Source organism: Sus scrofa, chromosome 14 (assembly GCF_000003025.6).
Source record: "Sus scrofa isolate TJ Tabasco breed Duroc chromosome 14, Sscrofa11.1, whole genome shotgun sequence".
Taxonomy (NCBI): domain Eukaryota; kingdom Metazoa; phylum Chordata; class Mammalia; order Artiodactyla; family Suidae; genus Sus; species Sus scrofa.
Window position 1 is genome coordinate 10373044 of NC_010456.5, and position 16292 is coordinate 10389335.

Sequence of the window (16292 nt, forward strand, 5' to 3'; positions counted from 1 at the left end):
GCCGCAGCTGTGACTTAACATCACAGCTGTGGCAACACCAGATCCTTTAACCCACTGCACAGGTTCGGGGGTTAAACCCGCACCTGCACAGTGACCCACTTTGCCACAGTGGGAACTGTGGCATTTTATTTTTATTTTTGGCTGCACCTGTGACATGAGGAAGTTCCCAGGCCAGGGACTGAACCTGCACCACAGCATACCATATCCTTTAACTGCTGGCCCACCAGGGAACTCCTATTTTATTTTTATTTATTAAAATCACGCTGTTTTAGATCAAGTCCCCAGAAGCAGGATGTAAGGCAGATATTCTTGTGAAAGTGATTTAGTAAGAGAATGCTCTCCAGAAAAAACCCATAAGGGAGGGAGAGAGGGAAGGAGGATAGAGAGGGGGAAGGGCTGGGGCCTAGCAAGTGTGTAATCTCAAACCAAGGGTAGGTTTGGGTTCATCCACAGGGGGAAGGTTCTGGAACATAAACCACCCTGCAGAGCTGACCCACCTTGAGGCAGGGAGTCTGCGGTGTATACTGAACAGATCAGATCTAGGCCGTGGGGGACGCCCATCAAGTGCCAGCGAGGGGTCATTCTCCGGCCCCTGGGGCTGTGGCTGCCGGTGGTTCTGGGCAGGGCCTCACAGCTTTTGCTTCACACATGCGGTTTGCTTGCCCAGGGTCTGACACCATTTCCCCACAGCCTCCTCCTCCTCCCTTGCATTGCATAGCAGTTAGCAAATCAGCAGGGGCAGAGGCAGCAACCTGAAGGGTTTGGCGAGACAGGGGAAGTGGCAGCAGCCTTGAGGGAACAAACCCCAAGTGGCCATTTGCTTTGTTCCTAACTCACCAGACGCATGGCCTGGTGTTCAGCACGGGGATGTGAGAAGGCCGAGGGGTTGAGGGGGGAGCGGGAAGGGAACATGAAAAGGCTCAGTTCTGCAGGTGGGCAGCCCCTGCGGGCGCCCTGCTGGAGAGTGTGCACTGAATGAATGGGGCTCTTTCCCCAACAGCCATCTGCGCTGTTTGCTCAGACCATCTCCTCATGCTGCCTGGCCCCTGGAGCTTCTGGTTGCTGTGTGATGACCCCAGAGAGAGCGCATCGGTGCACATTCAGTGTCCTCAAAGTATGGGGCGCATGGCAAGGGGAAAAGGCCAGACCAGACAGAGATAAGTAGATGAGATTCTTTCGATTCTTGAAGGACGTGTTAGAGCTTGGAATTTTTCTCTAGAGTCTGGGTAACCAATGGAGATTTTTAACAAGAGGAATGATGGAGTCAGTTAGTTGCAGGGGAAAGTGGTTATATGGAGGATGGGCCAAGAGAGAAAAAGATGGCAGACGATTTATAGCGAGCAAGACGAGATACGATGAAGGCTTCTGCTCAGATTTCTTTTAGCAAAGGAGCTGGGGGTAGGGGGTGGGGGAGTTGAGCAGGGTGGGCAAGAGACCAGGGATCTGAGGAAAACAGCTGCCAAAACTTCATCCTTAGGTAAAATGCAGTGTACCACTGATAGACCTTCCTATAGGTCTCTGGCATGTGTTTAAGGGCCACACCCACGGCATATGGAGGTTCCCAAGCTAAGGGTCAAACCGGAGCTATAGCTGCTGGTCTATGCCACAGCCACAGCAACACCAGATCTGAGCCACGTCTGTGACCTACACCACAGCTCACGGCAATGCCAGATCCTTAACCCACTGAGTGAGGCAAGGGATCGAACACACAACGTCATGGTTCCTAGTCAGATTCATTCCACTGCACCATGACAGGAACTCCCTTGCATGCGTTTCTTAGAAGGAAAGGGTAGAGGTGGTGCCTGGCCCAGTACCAGCCATGAGGGGCTGTATGAGGTTCCTAAGGCTGCTGTAACAAAGCACCACCAACTGCATGGCTTGAAAGAACAGAAATGTATTCTCTCATAGTTCTGGAAGCTAGAAGGCCAAAATCCAGGTGTTTGCAGGGCTGGCTTCTTCTGGAAGTTCTGAGAGAGAATCTGAGGGTGCATTTCCATGCGTCTCTCCCAGTTTCTTGTGGCTCCCAGTATTCCCTGGTTTGCAGATGCATTGTTCCAACCTCTGCCTCCATCATCACAGGATGTCCCCCCCACCCCGTCCCACCCCCGCATGTGTCTCTGTGCTCACCCTAACTCATATGACCTCATCTTAGCCTGCTCACATCTGCAAAGACCCTAATTCTAAATAAGGTCACCTACGCAGGTACCAGAGGTTAGGACTTGAACACATCTCTTTGGGGAACACAGTTCAACCCACACAGGTGGATTAAGCTGACTCTAGTTGAAAGTTTCAGACAAACTCTGCCTGGAGAAGAAAGGGACTTGACCTGCTTGAGCAATTTGAAGCAGGAGGGGATGGCTCTGCTGTCCCCAGGGTTGCTTCACTGCCAGGAAGGATCTCTGCTTGAGTGACCACAATGAACCTCCACCCACCTGATCATCTCCTGGTTTCCAAAGGGCATCTCTGGAAAAGGGTCTCCCCCTGCATCCATGACAACCTCTCTGCAGGAGTCGGAGGCCCATGCCCATCCTTGGAGGCCACTTGCCCAAATGGTCACACCTGGAGAGGATTAGCATGAAGAGGATTAGCATGGAATGTGGGGGAGATTTCCCAAAGCGCTGCCTGGACCCGTGTGAGGGCAAGGGGAGCGCCCCAAGCTGTAAATACACAGCTGCTTCCTAGTGATCTTGATTTCATGGGCAACTTACACAAGGGACAGGCACACATCTGCTGACTTACTCTTCCTGTGGTTCAAGAATGTGGCATTCCCCACCCCCAGTTTCCTCACCTGCCCATAGGGAGACGGTTCCTTTCATTGTGCCCTTCTGGACCACCACCCCCCGCCAGCTCACAATCAGGCCTCCTGGGGGCGCAGGGAAACTTGTCTGCTCTGAACTGGTCTGCTGCTACCCCTCTCAGTACAAACAAGCAAGAAGCTAAATGCATCTCCAGGTCTGTACCTGGCTCTAGGAACATCCGGCTACCACCACCACCACTATCATGCTCAGCATCTAAGCCCCACTTCCCTGCATCTAGCTTCCTTTCCATGTTGCTCGGCCCAAGAGCTCCCCGACCACAGGACAGCAGAGCTAGGAAAAGTCTCAGGGACCACAAGTCCAGTCCCCCTCCCTGTATAGACAGCAAGGTTCATTTTCACCCTCCTTGGCCAGCACTGAGATGGAGGAGGAGGAAGGGAGCCTGGGTTGGGCGGGGATCGGCAAGCGCCTCCAGGGCTGGGCTGACCTGCTGCCCCGCCCCGCTGGGTGCCTTTGTTCCCTTTGTCGCAGGTGAGCAGCCTCCCATCCCCTCCCCCTCACTTGGCACCGGCTTTTCCGTTGTGAAAATAAAGGAAACATCATTTACAATGGAATTGGGAAGCCCTGAAGGAGGAACTCTTACACACTCAGCCTAGGTCATCAGCAGGGTGAAAAAAATGAGCATTTTTCTGACAAGGGAGGGCATTTCAACCTGGGAGTTTTATCCCCTGCTTTTGAGAACGAAGACCTCATCCCTGCCCCAGGATTAAAGCTCCAACCACCACTGGCTACTGATGAGAAACCCCCACAACCTTGAACTCTTGTTTACCTCCAATAAACTTTTGTTCCAAACAATCCTCCCCATCCATACGCTACTATACATAAAATAGATAAACCACAAGGACCTACTGTATGGCACAGGGAACTATGCTCAATATCTTCTAATAACCTATTGATGCCAGAAAGTTGTTACTGGAAACTGGGTTCTTTCCACGCAGTTGAAGAATGAACTCCGAGAACACACAGGCAGCAAGCAAGCAAAGTCTTTATTACAGGAAAGCAAAGAGCTCCCAGGGCTGCTGGGAGGTGGGAGAAGAGCCCCTCCCCCCTATTGTCCTATAGGGGGTTTTATCCCTTAAAGATTGTGGTATCAGCGCGGGGTCCAGAAAAATGTGGTTTTCTCCCATTGGCCTTGTCCAGTTACCTATGTCAGTCCTTGTCCAATAGGGGTCTTAGAGGTGGAAATGTCCCATAAGTCTCATGGTTTCTTTGCCTTTCTCTTCCCATAAACTGAGTCACAGGGCTTAGAGATTAATGTCCATTTGGGAGTAGGTATGTTCCCTAAAGTAAACAAGGCCTGTGGGGATGTTACTCCCTGGAGCCTTTAGACCACAAATATTAATCCATAGCCGTGTCAAAGAATGCATTGAAGCCCATGCTCCTACACTGACTACCTGCCTTATTATTCCACCTCACTATGTTGTGAAAAAAATCTGGGAAAAAAAAACACAAAAAACTGAATCACTTTGCTGTACACCAGAAACACTGTAAGTCAACTCTACTCAAATAAAAAGCATAACAAATGCCCCCCTCAAAAAACAAAAATATGAAACAACCCTCCCCAATTTCTTCCTAAAACCTAATTAAATCTGACCTTCCCTTAGTCTTTTCTGCCTTGCCTTGGTTTCACCAGAGCTTGCTTGTCCTGGATTTCAATTCCTCTGCTATTCCCAAAGAAACTCTCTCTTACTTATAATTCATCAAATTTTTTTTTTTTTTTTTTTTTTTTTTTTTGCTTTTTAGGGCCACATCTGCGGTATATGGAGATTCCTAATTTAGGGGTCGAATTGGAGCTACAGCTGCCGGCCTCTACCACAGCTACAGCAATGCCAGATCCAAGCCACGTCTGTGACCTACACCACAGCTCACGGAAATGCCAGATCCTTAACCCACTGAGCAAGGCCAGGGATCGAACCTGCAACCTCATGGTTCCTAGTCAGATTTGTTTCCACTGCACCTCAACGGGAACTCCAATTTAATTTTTTTTTTAAGGTTGACATCATTCAGGTTCTCCTTGGCAGGACCTCCCATGGAGCCAAACAACATCTGAACATTCTCATCATCAACCACCACCACCACAATATGATAGCAATAATAACAATAGCAAGCATCCCCATGTGCCAAAGATTGTATTTAGTCCTTTCCAGTCAGTAGCTCATTTACTCCTCCCTCCTGAAAAGGCGGTACATCCCTACTATTCAGCGGGACATACTGAAGTTCAGACAGAGGTTGAGCAATTTGTCCAATTTCACAACCCAGTGTGTGAAAGGACTGTTGTACTTGAACTCAGTCAGGCAGGCCCAGGCCGCAGGGAAAGAGGCAAATACAGCTTTGGTTCTTTTTCTCTCTTCTCCTTGGCACTGCCTGCGTTTTCCCCTTATTCCTAGCCATCACTTATATCCATTTTTCTTAATTAGAAAGAGAAAAACTTTTGATTTTCTTTTTTACAGTCACACCGGAGGCATATGGAAGTTCTCGGGCTAGGAGTCGAATTGGAGCTGTGGCTGGATAGCCACAGCAATACTGATCTGAACCGCGTCTGCGACCTACACCTCCCCTTGAAGCAACACCAGATCCCTTAACCCACTGAGTGAGGCCTGGGATGGAACCTAGACATGATATCGGGTTCTTAACCTACTGAGCCATAATGAGAAATCCAAAAATTCTTTTTTAATTTGTTCACTGTGATTTTTTATTTTTGAAATAATTAATTTTTGCTTTATTGTCATTAATTTCTTCCTTTTGATTTCCTTAAGTTTATTTCTTATATGTAAATGTTCTTAGTGTTATTTTCAAAAGAATCTATCTTTTTTTTTTTGCCTTGAGTTTCTCTTTGCCCCAAGAGTTAAAAGGAGGGTTCTAAGATTTCTAAATGGTTATTTCATGATTAAGGACCAGTTGTTGTTGTTGGGTCTTGTCTTTGTTTTTCTGATGGTGGGGTGGGGATGGGTGAAAAGGCTGTGCGTGTGCTTAGAAAATACTTGTTTATTCGACCTGCATTAATTGACACCTGCTGTGTGAGGGCATCTGTTAAATTCCACAGGAAACACAGAGGCAGGTAAGGCAACTCTTGTAGTGAATCAAATCCCAATTACTTGTGTCAGCTTCCAATGTTTTTGTTTCCTTTTTTTTTTAATTGCAATATAATTTATATGTAACATTGTATTAGTTTCAGGTGTATAATGTGATTTGATATATGTATATATTGTGAAATGATTACTCCAATAGTTTAGCTAACATTCATTACCTCACACGGGTACACATTTTTTCTTACAATGAGAACTTTTAGGATCTACTCTCTGAGCACCTTTTTTTTTTTTTTTTTTTTTTTTTTTTTTTTGGTCTTTTTAGGGCCACACCTGCGGCATATGGAGGTTCCCAGGCTAGGGGTTGAACTGGAACTCTAGTTGCTGGCCTACACCAAGCCATAGCAATGCAAGATCTGGGCTGAATCTGCGACCTACATCACAGCTCTTGGAAACGCTGGATCCTTAACTCACTGAGCAAGGCCAGGGATTGAACCTGTGTCCTCATGGATATTAGATTCGTTTCCGCTGAGCCATGACAGGAACTCCTGAGCAACTTTTAAATATATAAATACAAGTATATTAACTACTAGTTTTTATTGCAGTGAGATATTGTGGCCTGTACAATTTCTACTTTTGAGATGTATAGGCTTTTTAAAAAGAATATACATATTCTCTGTAAAGGTAAATAGAGAGCTCTTAAAATTATAGAACGTGATACAAACAACAAATTTATGGTTACAAAGGGGAAAGGTACAGGATAAATGGGGAATTTGGGATTAAAGATACACAGTGCTAAATATAAAATAGGAAATAATAAGGTCTTACTGTATGGCACAGGGAACTATATTCAATATCTTGTAATAACCTATAATGGAAAAGAATCTAAATATATATATATATATATATAAAACTGAATCACTTTGCTGTACACCTTAAATATAGTCAATCACCTAGACATCAATTAAAAAAATGTGGGTACAAAAAAATTTTAGATTAGAGCCTAAAAAAAAAAAAAAACCCATAAAACTCTTGAGAAGAAAACATAGGGATAAGACTTCATGACATGAGATTTGCCAATTATTTCTTGGGTACGACACCAAAAGCACAGACAAAAGAGGAAAATTAAATAAATTGAACTTTATCAAAATTAAAAACTTACACTTAAGGATAGTATCAACAGAATGAAAAGGCAACCTACAAAATGGAAGAAGATATTTGCAAATCATATATCTGCTAAGGAATGAATATCTAGTATATACCCCAATGAGGAGTTCCAGTCGTGTCTCAGCAGTAACAAATCCAACTAGTATCTATGAGGATACACCGATCCCTTGCTGATGTGGGCTGCAGCTCTGATTCAACTTCTAGCCTGGGAACTTCCACATGCCACAGGCCCTAAAAAGAAAAAAAAAAAAAATCACAATGAGCTACCACCTTACACGCAACTGTATGGCTGGGTTTTTTTTTTTTAAAGAAAGAACCAACAAATGTAAGAAAATAACAAATGCAATCAAGGATATAGATGAATTGGAATGCTTGTGCCTTGCTGGAGGGAATGCAAAATGATACAGCTGCAGCACAGTATGGCAATTCCTCATAAAATTAAATAAAGAATGGTCTGTATGACCAAGCAATTCCACTTCTGGGTATATACCTAGAAAAATTGAAAACAGGGACTCGAACAGATATTTGTACATACATGTTAATGGCAGCATTATCACAGTAGCCAGAAGGTGGAAACAACACGTGTCCATCAACAGATGAATAGATACACACAATGTATTATATACATAAAACGGAAGGTTATTCAGTCTTAAACGGGAAGGAAATGCCGACATGGATGAGCCTTGAGAACATTATGCTGAGTGAAATAAGCCAGACACAAAATACTGTTGAATCCATTTATGCAAAGTACCTAGAGCTGTCAGATTCAGAGACAGAAATTAGGATATGGTTGCCTGGGCTGCAGGGGTTAGAGAGGAGGAATGGGAAGTTAGACTTAGTGGGTACAGAGTTGCAGGTTGGAGTTCCCGTTGTGGTGCAGCAGAAGCGAATTGACTGGGAACCATGAGATTTCGGGTTTGATCCCTGGCCTCACTCAGTGGGTTAAGGATCTGGCGTTGCCATGAGGTGTGGTGTAGGTCGCAGATGCGGCTGGGATCCCGAGCTGCTAGGGCTGTGGTGTAGGCCAGCAGCTGTAGTTCCAATTGGACCCCTAGCCCGGGAGCCTCCATGTGCTGCTAGTGCAGCCCTGAAAAAAAAAAAAAAAAGTTGCAGGTTGAGAAAATAAGTTCCTAAAAAGGGCCACACTCTTGGAATATGCAGGTTCCCAGGGTAGGTGTCCAAGCGGAACTGTAGCCACTGGCCTATGCCAGGGCCACAGCAATGCAGGATCTAAGTTGAATCTGCTACCTACACCACAGCTCATGGCAATGCCAGATCCTCAACCCACTTAGCAAGGCCAGGGATCGAACCTGAAACCTCATGGATGCTAGTCAGTTTTGCCAGCTGCTGAGCCAAGATGAGAACTCTGTGAATGTTCTTAATGTCATCAAACCATACATATAAAAAGGGCTACACTGCTAGATTTTTTTTTTTACTGATTTTTGTTAAGTATATTTTAACCACAATAAAAAGTAAATAAATCAAGTGAATTTCTTTTTCAGTACTTCCATGTCACCATTCTCTTATGAGATCAGACCAAGATGGAAGGAGTTAGTTTCTAAAATCAATGTGATATTTAGGATTTTCCTTGTTCTTTGAACAGCTTTTATTTTAAATAAGTTGATATCATACTATTCAAGACTTAAGGGTCTGTGACTGTTATTTCCTTTTTTTTAAATAAATACAAAAAAAGTATTTTTTCCACATTTCCTTTGTTTCATTTATGGTTTCCCCTTTGAATTCCACTTTGTATGACATTGGATTTATCACCTCTGCTTTCTTTTTTGGCTTGTACCTCATTCACTCCTTCTTTCCTTCAGTCAGTAAAGAGCCACGTGCTCCTGCTGTTGCCGTTCTGGGTGCTGAGGATAGAGCAGGCAACAAAAAAAACCAAAATAAAATTATCGTTACCCTCCTGGAACTTACATTATGGTGCAAGAAAAAGAATGTAAAACAAGATAAAAATAGGATCTAGTGTTTCAGGTCCTTTTTTTTTTTTTTTTTTTTTTTTTTGCGACACCGGGGCATGCAGAAGTTCCCGGGCAAAGCATGGAACACTTGCCATAGCAGCGACCCAAGCCGCTACAGTGACAAAGCAGGATCCTCAACCCGCCGAGACACAAGAGCATTTCTTAGGTCCTTTCTATGCAAAGTGTCCTGCACAGCTCCATAGGCAGCAGTAGCACAGTGCGTGAGCGAGTTAGAAACACAGGCACCCACGTTGGACCAACTGAATGGGCATATGCGTTGTAGAAAGTTTCCAAGGTGACCCACCGCACTTTCGGGTTTGAAAAGTACTGCTTAGATCCTGATAAATGCTAGGGAGAAAAGGTGAACTGTGAAGGGGTTGGCCTCGATGGGAAGGAGACTTTGAGTAGAGGAGGCGAGCTCCGCAGATACCCGGAGGAAGAAGCTGCAGCAAAAGGTAAGACAGAGCAAGCGGGTGAAGGAGACTCTGGAAGAAGCCGACTCCTCCTCCCCTGACCTTTATTCCAGGCCTTTTGTTTTGGGTGTGCTCCTGCTGCGGCGCAGTGTCTGAGCGCGGCTCTTTGGGCGGTATAGCTAGATCTCCATTCGCAGGATGCTAGCAGCGCCGTGCACTGTGCTTACTCTTGTGCACTGATACGTAGCTTTTCCGCCCAGAGTTGCTGCCATTCCGTCACAGCTCCCAAGGCTTTCTCTTTGAAACGCCCCCCCCCCACCAACCTGCCAGGCTAGTACAGGAAAAAATCCCAAGGCCACCCTTTCAGTTTACCCTTTCTCTCGGCTTCCCCTACCTAAACGTTCCGCCCTAAGCTCCGCCTCTCATCCCTGCGATCTTCCCGTTTTTCAATGCCTGCACCATCGAAACTCTTAGGACAGTAGTCCAGGCAAGTGGATCACAAATGGGGCCGAAAATCAACCAGGCCTTCAATGGCCCTTGGTTTCTGAGCGTGAGGACGCGGACTCCGGCCTGGATCCCCAAAAGAACCAGCCTCCGCCGCCCAGCCTGGGACCTTGGCGCAGCCACTTGATCCCGCCACTCTGTTCTTTCCTCCGATATGAGGAGATAACACCGCCTCACTGGGTTGTTTTGAGGCCCAAGAGAGAGCATTTGTAGGAGAGTATTTTGTAAGCGACAGAGGGCCAAACACACGCAACTAACTTCAGTTCTCTGATTGCGGCTAAATGATAGATGTCTGGCTCCCTCCCCCCACCCTACCCCGGCCATCTTCCGGTTTCTTCCGCACCCGGAGTTGCCCTCCCGCCGGGTGACTGCACACACCATACATGATTCCGCATCTCCGGCCACAGGTTTCCCCCGGGAAGAGAGGCTGGGTGCGGAGGAGAGGGCTGATTGGCTGGGCAGGAAGTGGGACGAGCGGTGACGTGCAGAGCCCGGGAGAATACGCCTAGCTGTGCCGGGGCTGCGGCGAGGGCGGGGGCAGGGGCGGGACCGAAAGGGTGCTGACCTGTAGAGAGGCGGGGTGGTGGGGAGAAGTGGGGAACTCAGAAGGATTGGAGAGAAGGGAGAGGGGGCGGAGGAAGGAGGAGGGAAGGGTGGGGTCGGGCAGGGTGGAGAAGAGATGGAGAGCGAAAGGAACAGTGTGGAGAGGGGAGATGGGCGGGGCGGGAGGGGGGTGCGGGCAGGAAAGTGGGATCGGGGACACCCTGGGGAGGAGGGGGAAGGGGCGGAATGAGGAGGGGGGATGGGTGGGGAAGGGTGGGGATGGGTGGGGATGGGCGGGGTGGAAGGGGGAAGGAGAGGGAAAGAACTGGAAGTGGAGGGTAGAGTCTGACCGAGAGGAAAAGGGGAGGGCCGGGGTGGAAAAGAGATGGGGGCAAGGGGCCCCTTTCTTTGGCCTGGGTGGAGACCTGGTCTCGTCCGGCGGGTCAAGCGGAAGACTGTCCCTGGTGAATCGTCACTGGTCCGTAGGGGAAGGGACAGAGCCTGAGTTGCGGAGGAGGGGGCTCGGGAGAGAGAGGCACCCGCAGAGGCGCCAGGCGGGAATAGGGTTTAGCAGGCGCCCGCGGAGACTTGGCTCCGCGCGTCGCTGCGCCTGGGAGGTTTCTCTTCACAGCGCGTTTCTGGGCCTTTCGGTTCTTCCCCCGCCGGCAGTTCTCACAGCCGCCGCCCTTTCCTCCCTTGGCCGCTGTCCCGCGCAGGAGCGAAGGGCAGTCGGGTTCGTGTCCCGGCACTGTCTGGCTGGCTGGCGGGGCAGAGGGATGGGCACTCAGTGACCCGCAGCCCGACTTCCCTGTGGGCTCTGTGCGGGTTCTTGGGGTGTGGAACTGGAGTATGAGGTAACCAGGAGGACCCCAGGAGAAGGTACTTGTGGAGATCTGACCTCCGGGTTTGCCAGCATCAGGGCGGAGGAAGCATGGGCCTTGAAAGAAGGAAGGGATCTGGGTGCCCCCCAGGCCGGGAGAATGAGGAGATGGAGGAGCTGGCCTACTGGGGTCTAGGACTGGAGGAGTGAGAGGCCAGCCGGAAAGGTCCCGGCCCATTCAGTGCCTGCAGAGTCAGCTGTGTGACCCTCAGCTTTGTGACCCAGGGGGAGGTAGCCCTCCCAGCCTTTAAGTCTTCTCCTGCAGGTGGGACACTGCCTCACTGTTGTGAAGGTTTATAAAGTATGTGAAATGAGCTATTCCCAGCATGGCAGCTGCTTAGGAAGCTTAGTCCTTTTCCCTCCTGGAAGGAGAAGACGTTGAACTTGAGAGGCCTTGCTGGATACTTTAGAAACACAGCAAAGAGCCAAATAGAGTTCAACAGCACCAGTGTCTAAGAGTCAAATGGAACAGGCGCCTGAACAGACTGGCAATCTTCTTCCTCTTTTTTTTTTTTGTCTTTTTTTTAGGGACTCACCCACAGGATATGGAGGTTCCCAGGCTAGGGGTTGAATCATAGCTGTACACCACAGCCACAGCAATGCAGGATCCGAACTGAGTCTGCCACCTACACCACAGCTCAGGGCAATGCGAGATCCTTAACCCACTGAGCAAGGTCAGGGATCAATCCTGCGTCCTCATGGATGTTAGTCAGATTCCTTTCCGCTGAGCCACCACAGGAACTCCCCCTGGACATCCTCTGATATGCACATCTCCTTACAGGCTGGGTCTGTGTTAGGACTGACTGTGGTCTGTTTGTTTAGTCTTTGTGAGGGACTCTTACATAGCACCACAGAGGAATTTTATTGCTACTGATGGCATCACAATGGACAGACCCACACAGATGCACACATCTGGGGGCTTTCTCTGGCTCCTAGGTATATAGAACCATCCAGATTATCTTAAGTCAGAATTCCTTGATTTGCTAGTCTGTGCTGGGATCAGGATTTAACCTAACAGGGTCTAAGAGGCAGGATCCCAGAATTGCCCCTGCAGAGCCCTGGGCAAAAAAAAACTTTTGGCACCGGCCCAATCCCATGTCAAGATAAAGCACAGGGCAGAGTAACCTGCCTGAAGTCACACGGCTTGTGGGTTGGCTGTTGTGGAATTTTGACCTCACTGAGTCACTGATGGTTGAGAATGGCCTGGCAAAGCCATTCCATGACCCAATTTCTTCACCTGTGTGTCAGAAGCGAGGATGCTGGCTGTCTAGCTTCCCTTAAGGCAGGTGTGGTTTTCAATAGCTCCTCCCACGCCAAGGCGGTGGTGGGTGGGACTGTCTTTTTCATGGGATTGGAGTGGGTGTAGCCTCCCAGTGAGGTCAGTGCCCTGGCACTGCTGAAGCAACATGGAGGAGCCTGGCAGGGAGGGTGGCACCCCCAAAGGGAGGGGATGGGGGCGGCTTCAGTGGTGTGGTAGACTCGGCAGAGATGTCATGACGCTGGGGTTTGCCAGGGGCAGCATGGGCTCTGTGAATGCCCTGGATGCTGGCCAAGGCAGGTGGAGCTTCACTTTGTGGGACCTAAAGAAGTAGCTTGAGTGGTGGAATGGTCAGGGCTGAGCCACAGAATGTGGCCATAAATGCAAATAAGTGAGCACCTTCTTTCCTCCCAAAAGCAGCAGTCAGCCCAACCTTCTGGAACCCAGCTCCTGCCTTTATTTCCTTCTCCAGGTGGGCCCCCCCTTTTTTTTGTCTTTTTAGGGCCTCACCCACAGCATATGGAAGTTCCTAGGCTAGGGGTCTAATTGGAGCTGCAGCTCTCGGCCTATGCCACAGCCACAGCAACACCAGATCCGAGCCACATCTGCGACCTACATCACAGCTCATGGCAATCCTTAACCCACTGAACCAGGTCAGGGATCAAACCTGCATCCTCATGGATACTAGTCGGGTTCGTTACCACTGAGCCATGGCGGGAACTCCAGTGGGCCTGCTTTGATGACAGGCTCCTTCTTGGAAGAAGCGTCTTCCCTCAGAGATTTACATAATGGGATGCTGAGCAGGCTTTGCTGGTGTCTGCTCCTAAATGTCACTGAAACACCCAGTGAATCCCAGAGGCAGCTCTGAGTAAAATGGCTTGTGAGGCCCCTCTCATTCTGGCCAAGCTGTTGTCTTCCTGCCCCGATGTCCTTCTGAGCATCACCTCTGCCCTTCTCTTCAGCAGGTTCATTTACATTTTTATGCTCAGGATAACCTCCTCCCCATACACACACTAGGATATTCTCTCCCCCGTCAGTCAATGCCTCACATCCTCAGGGTTTAGTGCATCTCCGCCTCCATCTCCAGTCCTTCCCTGACAGCGCCAGCCTTGTCCTGTGAACTTAAATAGGGTTCAGACTCATTTCACATGTTTATATATGATTATGAGTGCCTGCCACTGTTTTATGAATCTTAACTCCTCATCTGGAGTGTGACTTTCCTGGTGGCAGAGATGCTACCAGACATATCTTTATTTCTGTCTTTTTGAAATGTGTCCATCAATTTTGAGCACTTTCTTACTTATAAGAGGGGTATAAGAATATTCTTGGCACATTTTATCCTCTCTGCCATTTGTCCTAGCGGTGCTGATTCTTTTTAGCTGAGGATGGATTTAGAAATAAGATGAGGGTGGGAGATGTGCTTGTTACAGTCGGGGTGTTGTCACTTCTAGGCCTTCTCAGCAGACAGGGCTAGGGATATACGAGAAGATTCAGTTGCCATGTACTGGTGAAAAAAATGTGCTTATACCAATACCTCCAATTCCAATCTGGCATCAAAGGATTCACTCTATTTTATGGTCGCACCCACAGCATAGGGAAGGTCCTGGACCAGGGGTTGAATCTGAGCTGCAGGTGCAGCACCACTGGATCTTTTAACCCACTGCATTGGACCAGGGATTGAATTTATGCCTCTGCTGCAACCTGACCCACGGCAGTCAGATTCCTAACCCCCACGCCACTGCAAGAACTCCCAAAGGATTCATTGTAGTTTCCTTCCTTTATTTGTATTGATTTTCTCCAAGAAGGGGAAGCTGGCTTGTATTATCTGTAATATGGCTTCTTATTGATCACCCCCTCTTTTTTTTTTTTTTTTAGGGCCACACCTGCAGCATATGGAGATTTCCAGGCTAGGGGTTGAATTGGGGCTACAGCTGCCAGCCTACGCCACAGCCACAGCAATGCAGAATCTGAGCCTTGTCTGTGACCTACACCACAGCTCATGGCAATGCTGGATCCTTAACCCACTGAGCAAGGCCAGGGATGGAACCCATATCCTCATGGGTCCTAGTCGTGTTCGTTAACCACTGACCATGCCCTCTTAATGTAACCCATCTCGCACTGCCACCATACCCATACCCTAGATGGACTTGAACCCAGGACCTCACTCACACACACAATCGCCTTCCTCATTGTAAGCATGTGCCACACCTCCTCCTTCCTATATGGACTCGGTCCTCCATATGCTCAGGTTTTGAACCCCCAAATAGGGCACTCCCCAACACCCCCGTGGGCTCGTCTCACCCTGCTCGATATCTGAGACCCCACGCTGAGTCAACCCCAAAATGAGCTAGCTTCTACTCTTTATGTAGACATGCTCCTCACCTGCTTGGAGGGAAGTTGGGGCCCTGGCACCCCAGTCTATACCCTCCATCTGCCCTGATGTGGACATCTACTTTTCTAGGCTTCACCCACTGGCTTGAGGACTGAATTATTCAGAAAGGAAAGGGAAAGAGGAAGAGCCATGTGTTATCTCAGATTCCTTATCAGTAAAAAGTCCATAATAAGGGTTCCCACCTAATACAGTTTGGTTACCATGGGAACAACATGAATGACAACAGAAGTGTTTCCTCAGCACAGTGCCTGGCCCACAGGCAAGCACGCAGTGTCAATGTCATTATTACCATACATTCCCATTCCCATTGGAATTTCCCTTTCGGCACAACTGGTTAAGGATCTGGCATCACTGCAGCAGCTTGGGTCGCTGCTGTGGCACAGGTTCGATCCCTGGACTTAGGAACTTTCACATGCTGAGGGGTGGCCAAAAAAAAGAAAAGAAAGTTCACATTGCTGTTTTTTTTTTTTTTTTTTTTACTGCATCATTTGGGAGGAACTCATTAGAGGCCTATAGAAGAGAAGTTATCAGGAGTGGGTGCAAACAGCAGATGTATCAAGATAGGATGCCTTGGGAGTTCCCTGGTGGCCTAGTTGTTAAAGGATCTGGCATTGTTGCTGCCGTGGCTCTGGTCACTGCTGTGATGTGGTTCCATCCCTGGGTGTGGGAACTTCCACATGCTGTAGGCACAGCCAAAAAAAAAAAAAAAAAAGTTGTATCAGGATCTCCTGCTGAAGAGAATGAAGACACTCATTATATTAGTTAAATTAAAGTATGTAAGTAAGGAGAAAAAAACTTGGAGAAAATATTCTAATATGTTAGAGTGGTTGTCTTTTTTGGTGGGATTATTTGACTTAAAAATTTGTAATATGTTTTCCAAAATTTGTTCAATAAATAGTATTCACACTTAGACATAACATTTAAAAGGACTCTGCTTGGAGTTCCTGTCGTGGCTCAGTTGTTAATGAATCCAACTAGGAACTATGAGGTTGTGGGTTCGATCCCTGGCCTTGTTCAGTGGGTTAAGGATCTGGCGTTGCTGTGAGCTGTGGTGTAGGTCACAGACACAGCTTGGATCCCGTGTTGCTGTGGCTCTGGTGTAGGCCGGCAGCTCCAGCTCCAGTTGGACCCCTAGCCTGGGAACCTCCATATGCCGTGAGTGAGGCCCTAGAAAAGACAAAAAAATTAAAAAAAATAGTAAATAAATGAAAGGACTCTGCTTAATCTCAATATCACTAATTGAAAACTGCTGTCAGCCTGAGTGTTTGGTTGTGCCTTCTTCCACCTTGTAGATTCTGTAGTTCAGAGTGCCTGGATGAGTTC